Consider the following 14648-nt stretch of genomic DNA (forward strand, 5'->3'; position numbering starts at 1 on the left):
AAAACACTTAACGATGCACAAGAAAATTACACAACTACTGAAAAAGAGTTACTAGCTGTGGTATTTGCTTTTGATAAATTCCGTTCTTACCTTGTTCTTTCTAAAACTGTAGTCTATACAGATCATGCAGTTATCTGATACCTCTTCAAGAAACAAGACGCAAAACCCCGTTTGATCAGATGGATTCTACTCCTCCAAGAATTCGACATTGAAATCAAAGATAAAAGAGGAGCAGAAAACACTGCTGCAGATCATCTTTCACGCCTAGAAGACCCAGCTTTGGAGGCAACCAGGGACGAACAAATCAACGAAAAGTTTCCCACAGAGTCCCTGGAAATGATGGAGAGCAGACAAGAACCATGGTATGCCAACTATGCTAATTACTTAGCTAGCGGTGTAGTCACCAAAGGATGGCCGCATCATCAAAGAAAGAAATTCTTTGCTGATGTAAAGCATTACTTTTGGGAAGACCCTTATCTTTTCAAAATGTGTGCCGACCAACTCATCCGAAGGTGTGTCCATGGTAATGAAGCACGAAGAATTCTCCGCCATTGTCATGAAGGTCCATACGGAGGACATCATGGTGCCGCTAGTACCGCACGAAAGGTATTTGATTCAGGATTTTATTGGCCAACCATTTACAAAGATGCACAAGATCTTGTAAAGACATGTGATGCTTGCCAAAGATCAGGTAATATTTCTTTCAAAAACGAAATGCCTCAGAATGGCATTCTCGTTTGTGAATTTTTTGATGTGTGGGGACTCGATTTCATGGGACCTTTCCCACCGTCAAAAGGAAACAAATATATACTTGTGGCAGTTGATTACTTGTCTAAATGGGCAGAGGCCGAAGCTCTTCCAACAAACGATGGAAGAGTAGTGGTAAAATTTCTGAAAAAGTTATTCTCTCGTTTTGGAACACTAAAAGCTTTGATAAGTGATAGGGGTACCCATTTTTGCAATCATCAACTCGAAAAAATCTTAACAAGGTATGGGGTCTATCACCGGGTCTCAACAGCGTATCACCCTCAAACAAATGGACAAGCCAAAGTGACTAACCGAGGTTTAAAAAGAATACTTGAAAAAACCGTAGGTTTAAATAAAAAGGAATGGGCTGATAAATTAGATGATGCTTTATGGGCTTTTCGAACTGCTTATAAAACCACTATAGGCACAACCCCATATAAGCTCGTCTACGGAAAAAGTTGTCTTTTGCCAGTAGAAATAGCTCACAGGGCCTACTGGGCAATAAAAAACGTAAACCTAGATCTAGAAACTGCGGGTAAAAATCGATTTTGTCAAATGAATGAATTAGACGAATTAAGGAATTATGCATACTCTAACTCCGAAATTTATAAGGAAAGAATTAAAAATTTACACGATAAATATATTAAGCCTAATGAATTTCGAGTAGGAGACCAAGTTCTGTTGTTTAATTCACGGCTTCGATTATTTCCTGGCAAACTAAAATCTAGGTGGTCAGGACCTTTTTCCATCACCCATGTTTTTCCTCACGGTGCAGTAGAAATTAAAGCTCGAAATGGAATTCCATTTAAAGTCAATGGCCAACGGCTGAAACTCTATCGAGGATCCATTGAGGATGAAGAGGAAGAGATCTCACTTCAAACGGTTGACGAATGAAAAGCATCCACATCATACCCGACATGTTACGAACAAGCGAGTATACATCAAAACCGGTAAGTCTTCTAACCATGTCTTCGGAAAAATGGGCACTCACACGAGCACAAAAAAAAACTTTTGCTCGGCACGAGGCCGTGTCGGCGCAACTGTCGGGATAAAACCCTCATTTCATAACAGTTACCTCATTCCACACGCCCCGTTTTGCCGAAAACGCTCTGGTTCAAGGCGATTTTCCGCAGATTTCCGACGTTACCTCCACGTTTAACAACATCAATGTATGATTCTATCATAATTAGTAGTTAGATTAGTTACTTGCATATAGTAAAAACATCAAAATTTGGGGAAAAATCTAGGGTTCTTCAAGTTCATCCGGATCGAACTCCAAATTTTTGATATAATCTGTTAGTATTAGTTTAGACTAGTATAATGGGAAGTAAATACACTTGTATTGTTGATAGATTTGCCCGATTTCTCACTAAAACCTCAAACCCTTGTTTTTCAACCGAAAAAGATAAAATTGAAAGGGTAAACGGGTTGTTTTGGGAAAAAAGGCACTTGGGGTTTCATTTTCGGGGGAAACCGCTCCTACTTGGCTAAAAATTTTCAGATTTTCGGGACCGGGACGAAAAATAAAGATTTTGAGTAACAGACGCCTGGACACGGGGTCGTGCCCGCTGAACACGGGGCCGTGTCCAGCCCACTGTTTGCAGTTTCTTTTCAAAATCTCTCTATTTCGTGCTAACTTTTGGTGTATTCTTTCAGATGGCAAAGTTCACAAGGTTCAATGCAAGTGAGCTCGATGCTAGGGCAAGATACGAGCTACTTCAAACAAGGCCCGAGGAGTACCCCAGATGAGCATGCACGGACCTGTTAACCTTGGTAAACCAGCTGGACCGATTCAACAACATCGTTACGGGACCACTAAGGGTTGCATTGACCACTCGGCTTCGGTCGGTGCATCAATGCACCCTGGAGTTCTATAGTACTTTTACCTTCACTTCAAGGTGTGACCCGTTTGATAATGAAGGGGTTGCATTTCGATGTGGTGGGACGAGGTACTCGATCTCTATGGCACAGTTCAGAGCAATAGTGGGATTGTATGCTGAAGAAGAATCGGGAAATGAGTAAAATACCGGGGGATTACGAGATTTGGACGAAAATGAACGTCAAGCTGCATGGGCTCAAATCGGTGAAGGAATCTACAACCCTAGCAGCACCAAGAGTACTAAGCTGAGGGTTCCACTCTATCGCTACATTCACAGGCTCCTCACCTACTCTCTTAGCCAACGTCACGACAGTAGTGGCGTTGTAGGGTTGAAAGATTTGGTTGTCCTTCACTGCATCCACAACCAAAAGCCCCTTGATGTTCCCTATCTCCTGCTGCGAAACATGCATCTGAACCGCCTTGCTCGTGCTCCAACACCTATCTTCTTTGGAGGGTGGGTGTACCGCCTCTTCAAGCACTTCACGCACATCCCTAGGTCCTTTGAAAGAAGCCCATGGTCGGGACGAGTTGACTACCACATTTACCGAGCCATGAACTTACTTTATGAGGCGGAAGACGGGTCAGTGAGCTTCCAAAGATGCAAGGCCATGCATGGAACCCGCAGGAGGCCCTAGTTCTTCTCGCACCACCTCCTCACTACCAGTATCAACCCCATGGTGATCCAGGTCAATCCTCCTCACAAGGAGGCGGTTTTCCTAACTTTCAAAGTTTACATGATCTTTTGCAGGAAAACCTCATGTGTACCAGGAACACCTACAACCTTGCCAACAATACATATCACCGGGTCGGAGCTATCGAACGAAACATCAACGATATACAAGACGACATCGGCAGCATCCGGGAGTATATGGTGGGTCATGGGGACGGAGGTGATGACAACGATGAGGACATGGACTAGGGGGTTGAAAGAGCAGGAGCGGGTTGATGGCGAGCCCACAGGTTAAAGTCCCTTTATCTATCAAAACAGTTTGTGGCCTGCGTGCCAAGTGTTGAACAATTTACTTTCCTTAACTACTTTTATTTTCTGCTTTTATTTTCTTTTATTTTATGCTTTGAACAATTAACGATGGTAATGTAGGATGTTGGTATTACTTGGTGTGGCATGTAGTGATGAAACAGGTACAAAACAAGGCTTAGAGTGCTAAGCATTAGCACTCATAAGGCCAGGATGGAGAAAAACCGAAGGAAGGGACCTATTTTTAGGCTTACAGACTGTCCACACGGGGACGTGTCCAGCCGACACGCCCCCGTGCTCACCTCCCAGACCTGTTGTTTGGTTACTGTCCTGCAGATTTTTGCAAGACACGGGGCCGTGTCTAGCCAACACACCCCCGTGTCCATCTTCTGTAAGTTTTCATTACTGGCAGTTCACCACGGGGTCGTGTCCAACGGACACGGGGCCGTGTCCAGGCTGCCAGTAACATAAATTTTTGCTTTTAACACCATGTTACACATCTAATCAACCTAAAAATTTATTTTTGGGACACATTGAGGACAATGTGTAATTTAAGTGTGGGGGGAATGCTAAAACCTTGAAATTTTGCAAGTCCAACAAGCCTTACACAAAACTCTATTGGAACCGCTAATCACCCCAAATTTTTTTCAAAAAAATTTTCATTTTTTTTACTTGTCTAAAGTTTAAGTTGGGAATTCTAAGACTAACAAGGTTATATTTTTACAAGTTTACAACCGATAGCGTCGTGATAAAAAGAACCAACATAAGGAAATTATGAAACGGCATGACAAGCTTAGTTAAAATTCGATTATATATACACTTGATCACATAGAAAAACCCATTCCCACAAAAAGTGAGTTTTGAGCCTTTATTGAGCATACGAATATACATCTTTACGCTAAATGCTCATTTTTCGTTTCTTGTGTGAATAGCCGCTTGGTTCTTACGACTCTAGAACTTGCCACGACGATTCATTCCCGGTCCTTACCAACTTAAACCCATGTAAGTAAATGATGGAGGCATTAGGACTAACCCTTTTTCTTTCAAAACCATTATTTTTCTTTTTTTCTTTTCACCTACCCAAAAACTCCCCCTAGTTAACCCCTTTGAGCCTAAACCTTTCATTTCTTTACCCTAAAAACCCTTTTACCCACCAAAAACCTTTTTTTTTTATTTTTACCCCTTTATTTTAGTAACAAGCTCGGTTTTCGTGTGACTTCGAAAAAAAATGAATGAAGTTAGAAATAAACAAACAAAGCTCTTATTTTAAACAAAAGCTTGTTTGAAGAAACACTTCATTAAGAATAAAAAGTCACTAAAACAAAATGTTTTACGAAAACCGACGCTTTTTACGATTTTCGCCCTTTTACTAACCACTAACCCAACTACCCACCTTTAGCCCAAGCCTTTACCCAAAAAGTCCTCTTGATATTTACAAAGGTAAAAAGTTAAAAAGGAGGAGGATTGATTGCTTGGCAAGCCTATGGTAGGAATAAGTTCCATGCCGCTCTCGAGTGATTCACTAAAAAAATACACCTTCGGCCGAGTGTGAGTGATTTCTCCCGTGAGGTATGTGAACTTGTATATAAATGGAATTTTAAAAAGGCATGCTATGCCCAAATAAGTAATTTATCTTATGAAACGTTCTAAATAAATCATAACGAATAGGATTGTAAATAAATAAAAATAAAACCCAATAAAGACCTTGGATTCCCGACACTCTATGACATGCCAAAACCTTTTCTTCTACCCATTCCATTTGGGAGTGTAAGCCACATATTAAAGAGTTTTGCTTGAGGACAAGCAAAGATTCAAGTGTGGGGGTATTTGATGTGTGTAAAATGCAACATATAAATTACATCAAATGAGGGATAAAACTAACCCTTTTTAAGTACTAATGTTGGAAAAAGAGTGTTTTTGTCTTCCTTTTGTATTTTCAGGATTAAATGAGTTCAAATTAACAAAAGAAGCAAAAAGACAGCTAAATCTAACATAAATACAAGAAAAGGAACATAAGTGGATTGCCCGACCCCTCGACAGCATCCTCCCAAGCAAAATAGAGAAGGCAGAAGACTGAACACGCCCCGTGCTCAGCCAGCACGGGGCTGTGCCCAAGAAGCAGCAGAAAAGACAAACCAGTAGAAGCTTCTATTGCCCACCACGGGGCCGTGCCCAGTGAACACGGGTGCGTGGTGAAAGTACTGCAGGCGCATTAATTGTAATTGCGAATTACAATTAATGAAAAGAGAGTGTCAGACAGGCACGGGGCCGTGCCTAGCCTTCTGTTCAGCCTATAAATAGGAGTGCTTGGTTTCATTACAACTCATCCCTTGGCACACCACCTCTCTCACACTTCATCCACCACCCACCACCGCCATAACACCATCATCCACCACCATCATCCATTGTCCATCATAGAGTGTGTGAGTCGTCTCGGGATCCAAGATTGATCGTAAGAGTTCTTGACAATCAAGGCCATGTTTGCCTAAGTCTCTTACATCACTTGGTGAAGACAAGTTTTTAGTATAATACTTTTTATTTTTAATCTTTTGCACTTTTTATTTGGTTTTGTATTAATGACTTTAATAACTAGTTGCTTATGTTGAAGGTGATCTTTCCTTATCGTTTGTCCGTGGTGTCTTGGAATTATTTTACTGTCTATATAAAATAAAAGATATTCACCATTCATATCTCCACGGTCTATATGGAGGTATGTTGGCTACCTGGTCGGGGGTTAAGGGAACGGTTTGGTAAGGGTCTTGCCCTTGTTCAGCGTTTAGAGGTCCTGCAAGGGACCTGGGTCAAATTTAGTAGGATCTCCTTCAATGCCCATAGGTATTGGATGGCGGGGATCCAAACTCTTTGACCCCCTCATAAGTTAACTACTATTAATACTATAACCCGGCTATTTAGGACTGTATCCCTGCTGACTCAGACTACTTAGTCGAGGGTAACGTCACCTCCAAAAGAGGGGCCTACCATAATTTGCATTAATAACTTAATTCATTATCTTTCAATAATCCGACCCTTTAGGATTGTATCCTTGTTGACTCAAACTACTGGGTTGAGGGTAACGTCGCCTTCAAAAGAGGGGCCTACTACAATAACTAAGATAATCTCTTAATGTCACACCCCAACCAATGGCGGAAACATCGGGATGAGACGAAGTGTGAAGATTGCTCGAGACATCATAACACTATTTGTGACGATAATTAAATAATTCCCATTTCATTTCTTAACTTCAAATTTTCAACATTCCATAAACTCAAGTAACAACAAGTTCAAAAGAAATACATAATAACATAAGCAAAATTGATACGACATATTAAACCTAACGTCTATATGTGTATCTAGGCATCAACGCTACTTCTTTTCATAGCATCGTCATCATCAACCTGTAACATGTTTAAAATACAATTCAATGCAAAAGCAAAGGCGAGTATACAAGTTTGGTACGTACATAACAAAAGATAAGTTTAAACAATTCCTCATAGCAAGCATGTGATTCAAGATAAACGATAAATATGGCATGTGTCTAACATATCAAACCAAGGAAACGCAACATGCTCATGACATAACCTCAAGTTTATGGGCGGGTCGTTAATCCTATAGCACTATACATGTCGAAGGGAGGCTCGTGAGAGCTAATGACTAAAACATATCACATAAGTATGGTCCACGTAAGCATCAAGTATCATAACATAGTATTCATGTATAAGGATTGTTTTGTGCATTGCATAAAGAATAAGTTTAAGTGTAGTTTAATAGTAAAACATGTTACACCCCAAAAAGTGGTAAACATAAAAAGGGGGTTGCGAGTATACTCACATAATTGCTAAGTCTTCCGATTATCCAATCGTTGGCGAGTGTATGAGATTAGGAGGATGGAACACCAAGGTAACCCTATAAGGGCAAACGATGGTGCATGAGTAAAAGGAATTATGACGGAGGATAGGAAGTGAAATCTAAAGTATTACTTGTTGTTGTATAAACATATATATATTTTATATAGTTTATACAATAATTCTAAATTACGTCTATCGGAAAGGTTATAGAAGTATTGTAAAAATAAATAAATAAATAAATAAATACATATATATTTATAATTATTGTTATGAAAATTTAATTGAATCCGATAGGCTTTGCCTGTTAAAATAAACGTGCTTCGTTTCACAGAATTTTACGAAAAACGGGCAGAGTTTCCTCTGTTTTTGGACGATCCCGACGATGCAAGTTGTCGTCTATAATTTCAAGATTCAACAGTAAACGAAACAACATAATTGTATATATTTTTCTATGCTAGTTTTACAAGTTATATAACATTCGGTTCGTTTAAAACATAATATTACAAGCGTGTTCAAATTGTTACCATTTTGTTTGTAGACTGACTTTGACTCGACACGAGACCCGAGACCCGAAACACGAAACTTGACCGAGTGACCCGTGTTGACTGTTTGACCATCGTTGACCCGAGCCCAACCAAAACCCGAACGTCGAACCGTAACCCAAAACAAAACTGAAAGGACATAACCCGAGCCAACTACCTCCGTAACGAGTCTGCATGATTCGAACAAACTGACTGGTTCAAAACTGATCGGAAACTGAATCGAGTAAATACCAAAACAGACTCTGAGCCAAAACTAACCTGAACCGTAATACGAGCCGAGACATGTCCCGAGCAAGAACTGAGTCAGACCACAGCCGCCGGAGCTGAGTCGGAGCCGGAAACAAACCAGTCCCGAGACCGACGTAAATCGAAACCGGAAATACACTCAAACCAGATCAGAACAAACTCAAACCAGAAAATGCGAGCCCGGAATCCCAACGCCGTCCTGGACGACGGCGCCACAGCCATCGTCGGTCTTCATCTCTGATCTCTCTCATCTCGTCGCTCTCTCTCTCTCTCTCTCTCTCTCTCCTCGATCTCTCTCTCTCTCTCTCTCTCTCTTTGTTCTCGTTGTTTTTCTCTCTCTTTGATCTTGTCGCCGCCACCACTGTAGTGGTCAGCCGGCCAAACGACGAGGAAGGGGAGGGTGAGTGGTGTAGTGGGTGTTCGCCGGAAAAACGAACGGAGAGGGAGGTGAGCTTGGCTGATTTAGGTTGTTCAGGGTTTCAATTGTGGAAGATGAAGAGGTCAGTGGTGTATATGCGTATGCTTGTGTCTCAGATTTCAAAATAGATATAAGGTGAGGTTAATTACATATACTTAGGGTTTCACTAGTGTTTTATATATATGGTTTAGTTAGGGGGCTTTGGGCTTGGGCCCAAGGCCTACAAGCCCAAACTCTGTGTTTAAGTGGCCCGCAACGCTCTACGAACTCGTTTACAAAATGTCGTAAAATTATTATTTTAGGATTTAAAGTACGTTAACATTGTCGTAAAAAAAACGATGCGTGTGGTGCTCATTCGTCGGTTTAGTTAAAAGTGTGTGAAATGTGTCGGTTGTCGTTTTGTCTGATGCTCGGTCAGATTTCGACTATGGTTCAAAAAAACGAACATGTATTTTCTAAAAGTATGGTAATGCGGAAATACGAGGCGTTACACTTAAACAAGTGCAAAAGTGCGAAAATAATCAAAGGTTATACTAATACACGAGTCGGATCCAAGTGATTCATCTTGTCTATCTGTTTTTATTTTTATTTTTCAGCATTTAGTTAGTTTTTATTTTCTTAGTTCATAAATCTTTTCTAACATTTTGATTTGGTTAGACGTTGAGGATAAACCGGTACTAAAAACTCTTGTGTCCTTGGACGACCTCGGTATCTTACCAACACTATACGACGTCCACGATGGGTGCACTTGCCCATATGTGTGTTTAGTGTTAGTAAATATCGTGTTTTATAAATTTAAAACTTGGCTAAAAGTGTAAAAAGGGCTTAAAATATACATCTAAATTATATTACACTACGCACGCATCACTAACACTCGGTTTCTTACCAGTATCCTTCTTCTTTGGCTTCGCATCCTGAAATGCTTCAAAACCTGCAACAGTTGGATAAATTCGATCAATAAGATAATCAGAACTAGAATAACTCTGTAATAATCGTCTGATTCTCTCATTCTCAATTTTCTCAGTCTCCAACTCTTGTTTCAGCTTGGCACATTCCTCAATGTAATGGTTTATAGCTTTTTGTGTCGTCATCATCGTTGCATTCATCATTGTCAAAGCGTCTTCTCTCTCAGAATTTGTCTTTTGAAGACAAGTTACTGTTCTATTCAATACATCATAAGATTCCTTCACGTAATTGAGATTGAACAGTAATTGTTCCTTCATCTTCTCAAACTCAGCCAACTTTTCATCTTTAGCTGCACATTCCTTGCAAGATTCTAGACACTTTGAGCAAGGCTTGATGACTTCCACAATTTTTTCTGCTTCACTGATTTTCTCAGCTTCAACAACTTTTTCACTTTCAATCACCTTCTCAGTTTCAACAATCTCCTCATCAACAATTTTAACTTCATCATTTGAACTGTCTCATCTTTTTGAGCAACACTTTCAGACTTCATTTTCTTTTGTTCTTTTGCAGCTCGTCTCTCCTTTAGCTTCTCCAAGCGATCTGCAAAATAAAATTGAAAACTTTCAGGAGATAGATGAGTTTTTGCAACATTAATATGTCTTTCTTCTTCATCATCACCACTGTCATCAGTTGGTGATTGATCAAACTCAATTGACTTGTCAGAACTATCATCTGAAGAACTAGAATCAAATGGTATTTGATCAAAAACACTTGCTTTTTCTGAACTTTCATCTGAACTTGGTGAGCTTTCTTCTGATGAAACAGACTTTTCTTCTTCATTCTTCACACTAACACCAATAGCTTTCATCCACTCGGTGAACATATCTGGTTCTTTCACAATTTTGGCAATGAAAGCTTTAAACTCCCCTTTCTCATCCACAAACATATCCCAGCTAAAACCTTCAGGTAACCTTTCATCATCTTGATTGATTAGGCATGCTTTGCTGTCGGATGAAATGTATTTATCCCAGCTAAAATTTTCTTGATTCACTAAACATGCTCTCTTTGAAGAATCCTCTATCACTTTTCTACCATGAGCCACTTGTGGTTCTTGTTGTTGTTGTTGACCAACTTGTTGATATATGGCTTTCCGGTAGTAGTCATCTTTTCCAAACGGATTCTTTGCTTCATTTTCTTCTCTATTCTTGCATTCCCTCTTGAAATGACCTTTCTCCCTGCATCAAAAACAAGTAACTTTAGATTTATCAAAACCTAAAGTAGAAACATGTGCATCAAGAAAATCATTTCTTCCAGTAATCATCTTGAACTTTTCAGCTCTTCTCAGGACACTAGCTAGACACCATTTGATGTCCATGAGCTCCATTTCTTCAGCGTCTATCTGATCGTAATCCTCCTTTGTTAGCATAGGATTTCCGATCATCCCTGCAACCAGACCTTCATAGGATTGTAGCACAGTTGCAAGTAATGACATATGATCTTTTGCAATTTCTTCAGAGAAACTTTGACCCTCTGGAAGATTCAATGCAATATTGCACTGTATCACACAACCACCACCTTTTGTACTTTGAGAATGAAAACTCGAAGTTGAACTTTTTGGATTAACACTTGGGTATGAAGAGAAACCACTGCTGATATTAGGACTCTGTTCAACATTTTCAGATGAGTTTCCAGCACAAAACGCAGTTTGAATCTTCGGATTTCTTTCAACCTCTTGAACACTGCCTTTATAATACATTTTCACGTCTTGTTGACCACTCGGATTATTCATCCTCGCAATCTTTTGCTGCTCAAGATCTTGACCCTCAATCTTATCGATGAACTGAGAAATCGTCAAACCATCATATACTCCAGTGTTCTTTAAGATCATCAAGTAAGTACCCCACTCCTTTTGAGGTAAAGCGTCAGCTAACTTGTCGACCCATTCTTCACGATCTTTGGTTATGCTTAACATTGACATAGATCTCACTAAATGGCAATATCTTTCAATTAGTTTCTTTGTATCTTCCCCTGGCAAACTTGTGAAAAGATCAAATTCTTTTTTAAGCAGTGCCTTTTTGCTCTTAATCATCTTTTCACTTCCCTCAAATTTGATTTTAAGAGCATCCCAAATTGATTTTGAAGTTTTGTCATGTTGAAGCAATACAAAGATGTCTTCTTTAATGGCTTGTTGAAGTAGACTAATCATTATTTTTTCAGCTTTGTACATGTCTCGTTCTTGGTCACTGAATTCAGATATCGTTTTTTTAACTTGCAGTTCAGTACGTGGCAGAACATACTTTTTCAATATACATTCCAACAATCTCAAATGGTTAGCTTGAACCCAATTTTCAAACCTATCTTTCCATCCGTAATACTCCTAAATGCTCATTGGTTTGGGGGTTTTTTGCATTGTTCCAGTCTCATTTTCCAAATTCATGTTTTGAGCAATGGAAATCGGAGTAGTCGGGGATGTGGCAAACGCGTTGTAAAATTCTTCACTCATGATTCGGTAGCACGTTTTTCAAAAACAGCACTTTTCAAGCGAAATCACTCTTCAAGCGAAAATAACCTGAAATAACAACTTCAAGCGAAATTAAGGTTTCAAGCGGAATAAGAAGTTCAAACGGAATCACTTGATTTCGTTTGAATTTCAAGCGAAATTACGTTTGAAGCGAAATCACTGATTTCGTTTCAAACTTTCAAGCGGAAAAACGTTTTTCAAGCGGAATAAAGTATTTCGCTTGAAATGGCCTTAGCTTTTCAAGCGGAATTAAAGAACTCGTTCAAGCGGAGTTAAGACTTTGGTCCATTTTTGTCAATTTTAAGCAGAATTTCGGTCTAATTCTCTCAAGACTTTGTTAAAACACAATTTTGCTTATGTTGTGAAAAATTCGAGCCATTTTATCTGTTAAAGGTTGTTCAATTGATAAAAGAAGTTGTAGAAGTATGAAAACACAATGATATCAAGCTGAAATCTCCAGAACTCCTCCTCCTAAGCTCTGATACCACTTGTAGGATCTGTTTGTGACCCAAACGAGTCGTTCAGAGGAGTTTTAATCTATTTCAAAGGTGGAAACAGAGAAATAGACTTCGAAACAGCTTAAATATCACTTTAAACTTCTTTTTGATTGATTTAACATTGATTACAATCACCAGATAAACCGGCAGCACCTCGGTATCCAAATCATAAACTGTTACAACTGATTTCGTTTGAAAGGTATATATAGTGATGTGATTCCGCTTGAAAGTGGCAATGTGCATTTCAAGCGTAATTAGTAATGTTGATTTCGCTTGAAACTGCACATGTTACTTTCAAGCGGAATTAGCACAAACATCACATCTAAACCCTAATTTCCTCGGACTACGAGCCCTGATCTAACACTCTAGTACAAGACTCGATACAAGACGAAGTTGACAGATGTATGCACCAACAAATTTAAACAAAATCGTATCAAAATCTGTCAAAAACCATGAATTTTCAAAAAAACTGTGCTGACATCATTGCCCATCTGATCGGATAGCCATCCGACCGGATTGAGTTGTTATTGTTTGAAGTTTGAAATTGGTTGTTCTTCATTTGTCCATTCGACCAGATAGCCATCCGAACGGTTGGCCACTCGATACATTTCATTCGGATAGGCATCTGAACGAAATCCCATCCGAACAACTAACCATCCGGACGATTGGTGATTCGAATAGTTGTGTTTGTGTTCATTCAATCAAGTTTAACCGTGTTTGATTTTTTTTCGGTAAATTGCAATCATGAGTGACGAATTTCTGAACCCATTCGGTGACATATTCGCTTACAACAGCACCAGAGCCACATCTTCAGATGCTAATCCAAAAACAGTAACAAAAGCGATTTCTGACTCGCTTAGTGTGGACAATGCTTACGGGACATATAATAAACCACCTAAGCTTATGTCTATTGAAGATTATAACCGTTGGGCTAAATGATTCGATAATTGGTTAAGAGCGTTTGCTTTTGAGAGTTGGAAGTGTATTAAAAGCAGATATAGGACTACAAGAACTGATTTTGAGAATTTACAAGATGATGAGCAAGAAGAATTCGTTGCTGAGCAAAAAGCCATAGCATTGTTACACCAATCAGCTAGAGATGACATTATTTCCCTGATCGATTACGAAAATGCAAAAGAATTGTGGATTGCGTTGGAGAAAAAGTGCACGGGAGGTGAAGAGATCGTTAAGAACAAGAAATCATTGTTGAAAAAGGAGTTTGATCTGTTTGTATGCATGAAGAATGAAACTGTTCGTCAGATGATAGAAAGATTTTGCCACCTAAAAGCTGAATTGAATAGATTTGGTATTAAAAAGGATCAAGAGGAGATAGTTGATAAGTTGTTCGAAGCGTTACCAAATGAACACAACTGGCCGTATTTCGCAATGGTACTAAAGAATACAAAGCCCATGAATGAGATTACACTTACTTGGTTGATAGAGAACCTGGAAGGGCACGAGCTGGAGATTAAGAAGCAGAGCATGGTTAATAATGTAAAATATCAACAGAACATGGACTTGTACAAGCAGGGAAGCATGATTTCCAAAGCTTCATCCCCAAAGACAGCTTTTAGTGCTGAAAGTTCGAACATTACTGCAAAAGACAACTCAGGCAGTGGGTCTTCATCAAGTGGATATGGTTATCATGGTACTGGAGCAAGCACACTAGCATCATCTGCTTCAAACAATCAACAAAGTCAAAATGCTCCGAATGCTAATGTTTTCAAAGCAATATCGCCGTCAACCTCAACAACGCTCAAAACTTCAACGAGGAGACTGCAAAACAACACATTGTTTTTCTTGCATCGATCTTAGAGTCATATGAGAGCCTTGTAGCGGGGAAGATCGGGAACACAAATCTTACAAAAGAAGACTATGATTAGATCGACCCGGAGGAAATGGAACTCATTGACATCAGATGGTGTATGGCAAGTGTGATTCGTCGGGCGCAACGATTCATGGAAATCATTGGGCGACAATCTATTGGTGGACCATCAACGGAAAGTGATTGAAATTGCATGAAAGAGTGCAAATTCTGTAATACACACGAGTATCTTTCAAGATCTCAAAT

The sequence above is a fragment of the Helianthus annuus genome, chromosome 17, assembly GCF_002127325.2.
Source record: "Helianthus annuus cultivar XRQ/B chromosome 17, HanXRQr2.0-SUNRISE, whole genome shotgun sequence".
In the NCBI taxonomy this organism is placed as follows: Eukaryota; Viridiplantae; Streptophyta; class Magnoliopsida; order Asterales; family Asteraceae; genus Helianthus; species Helianthus annuus.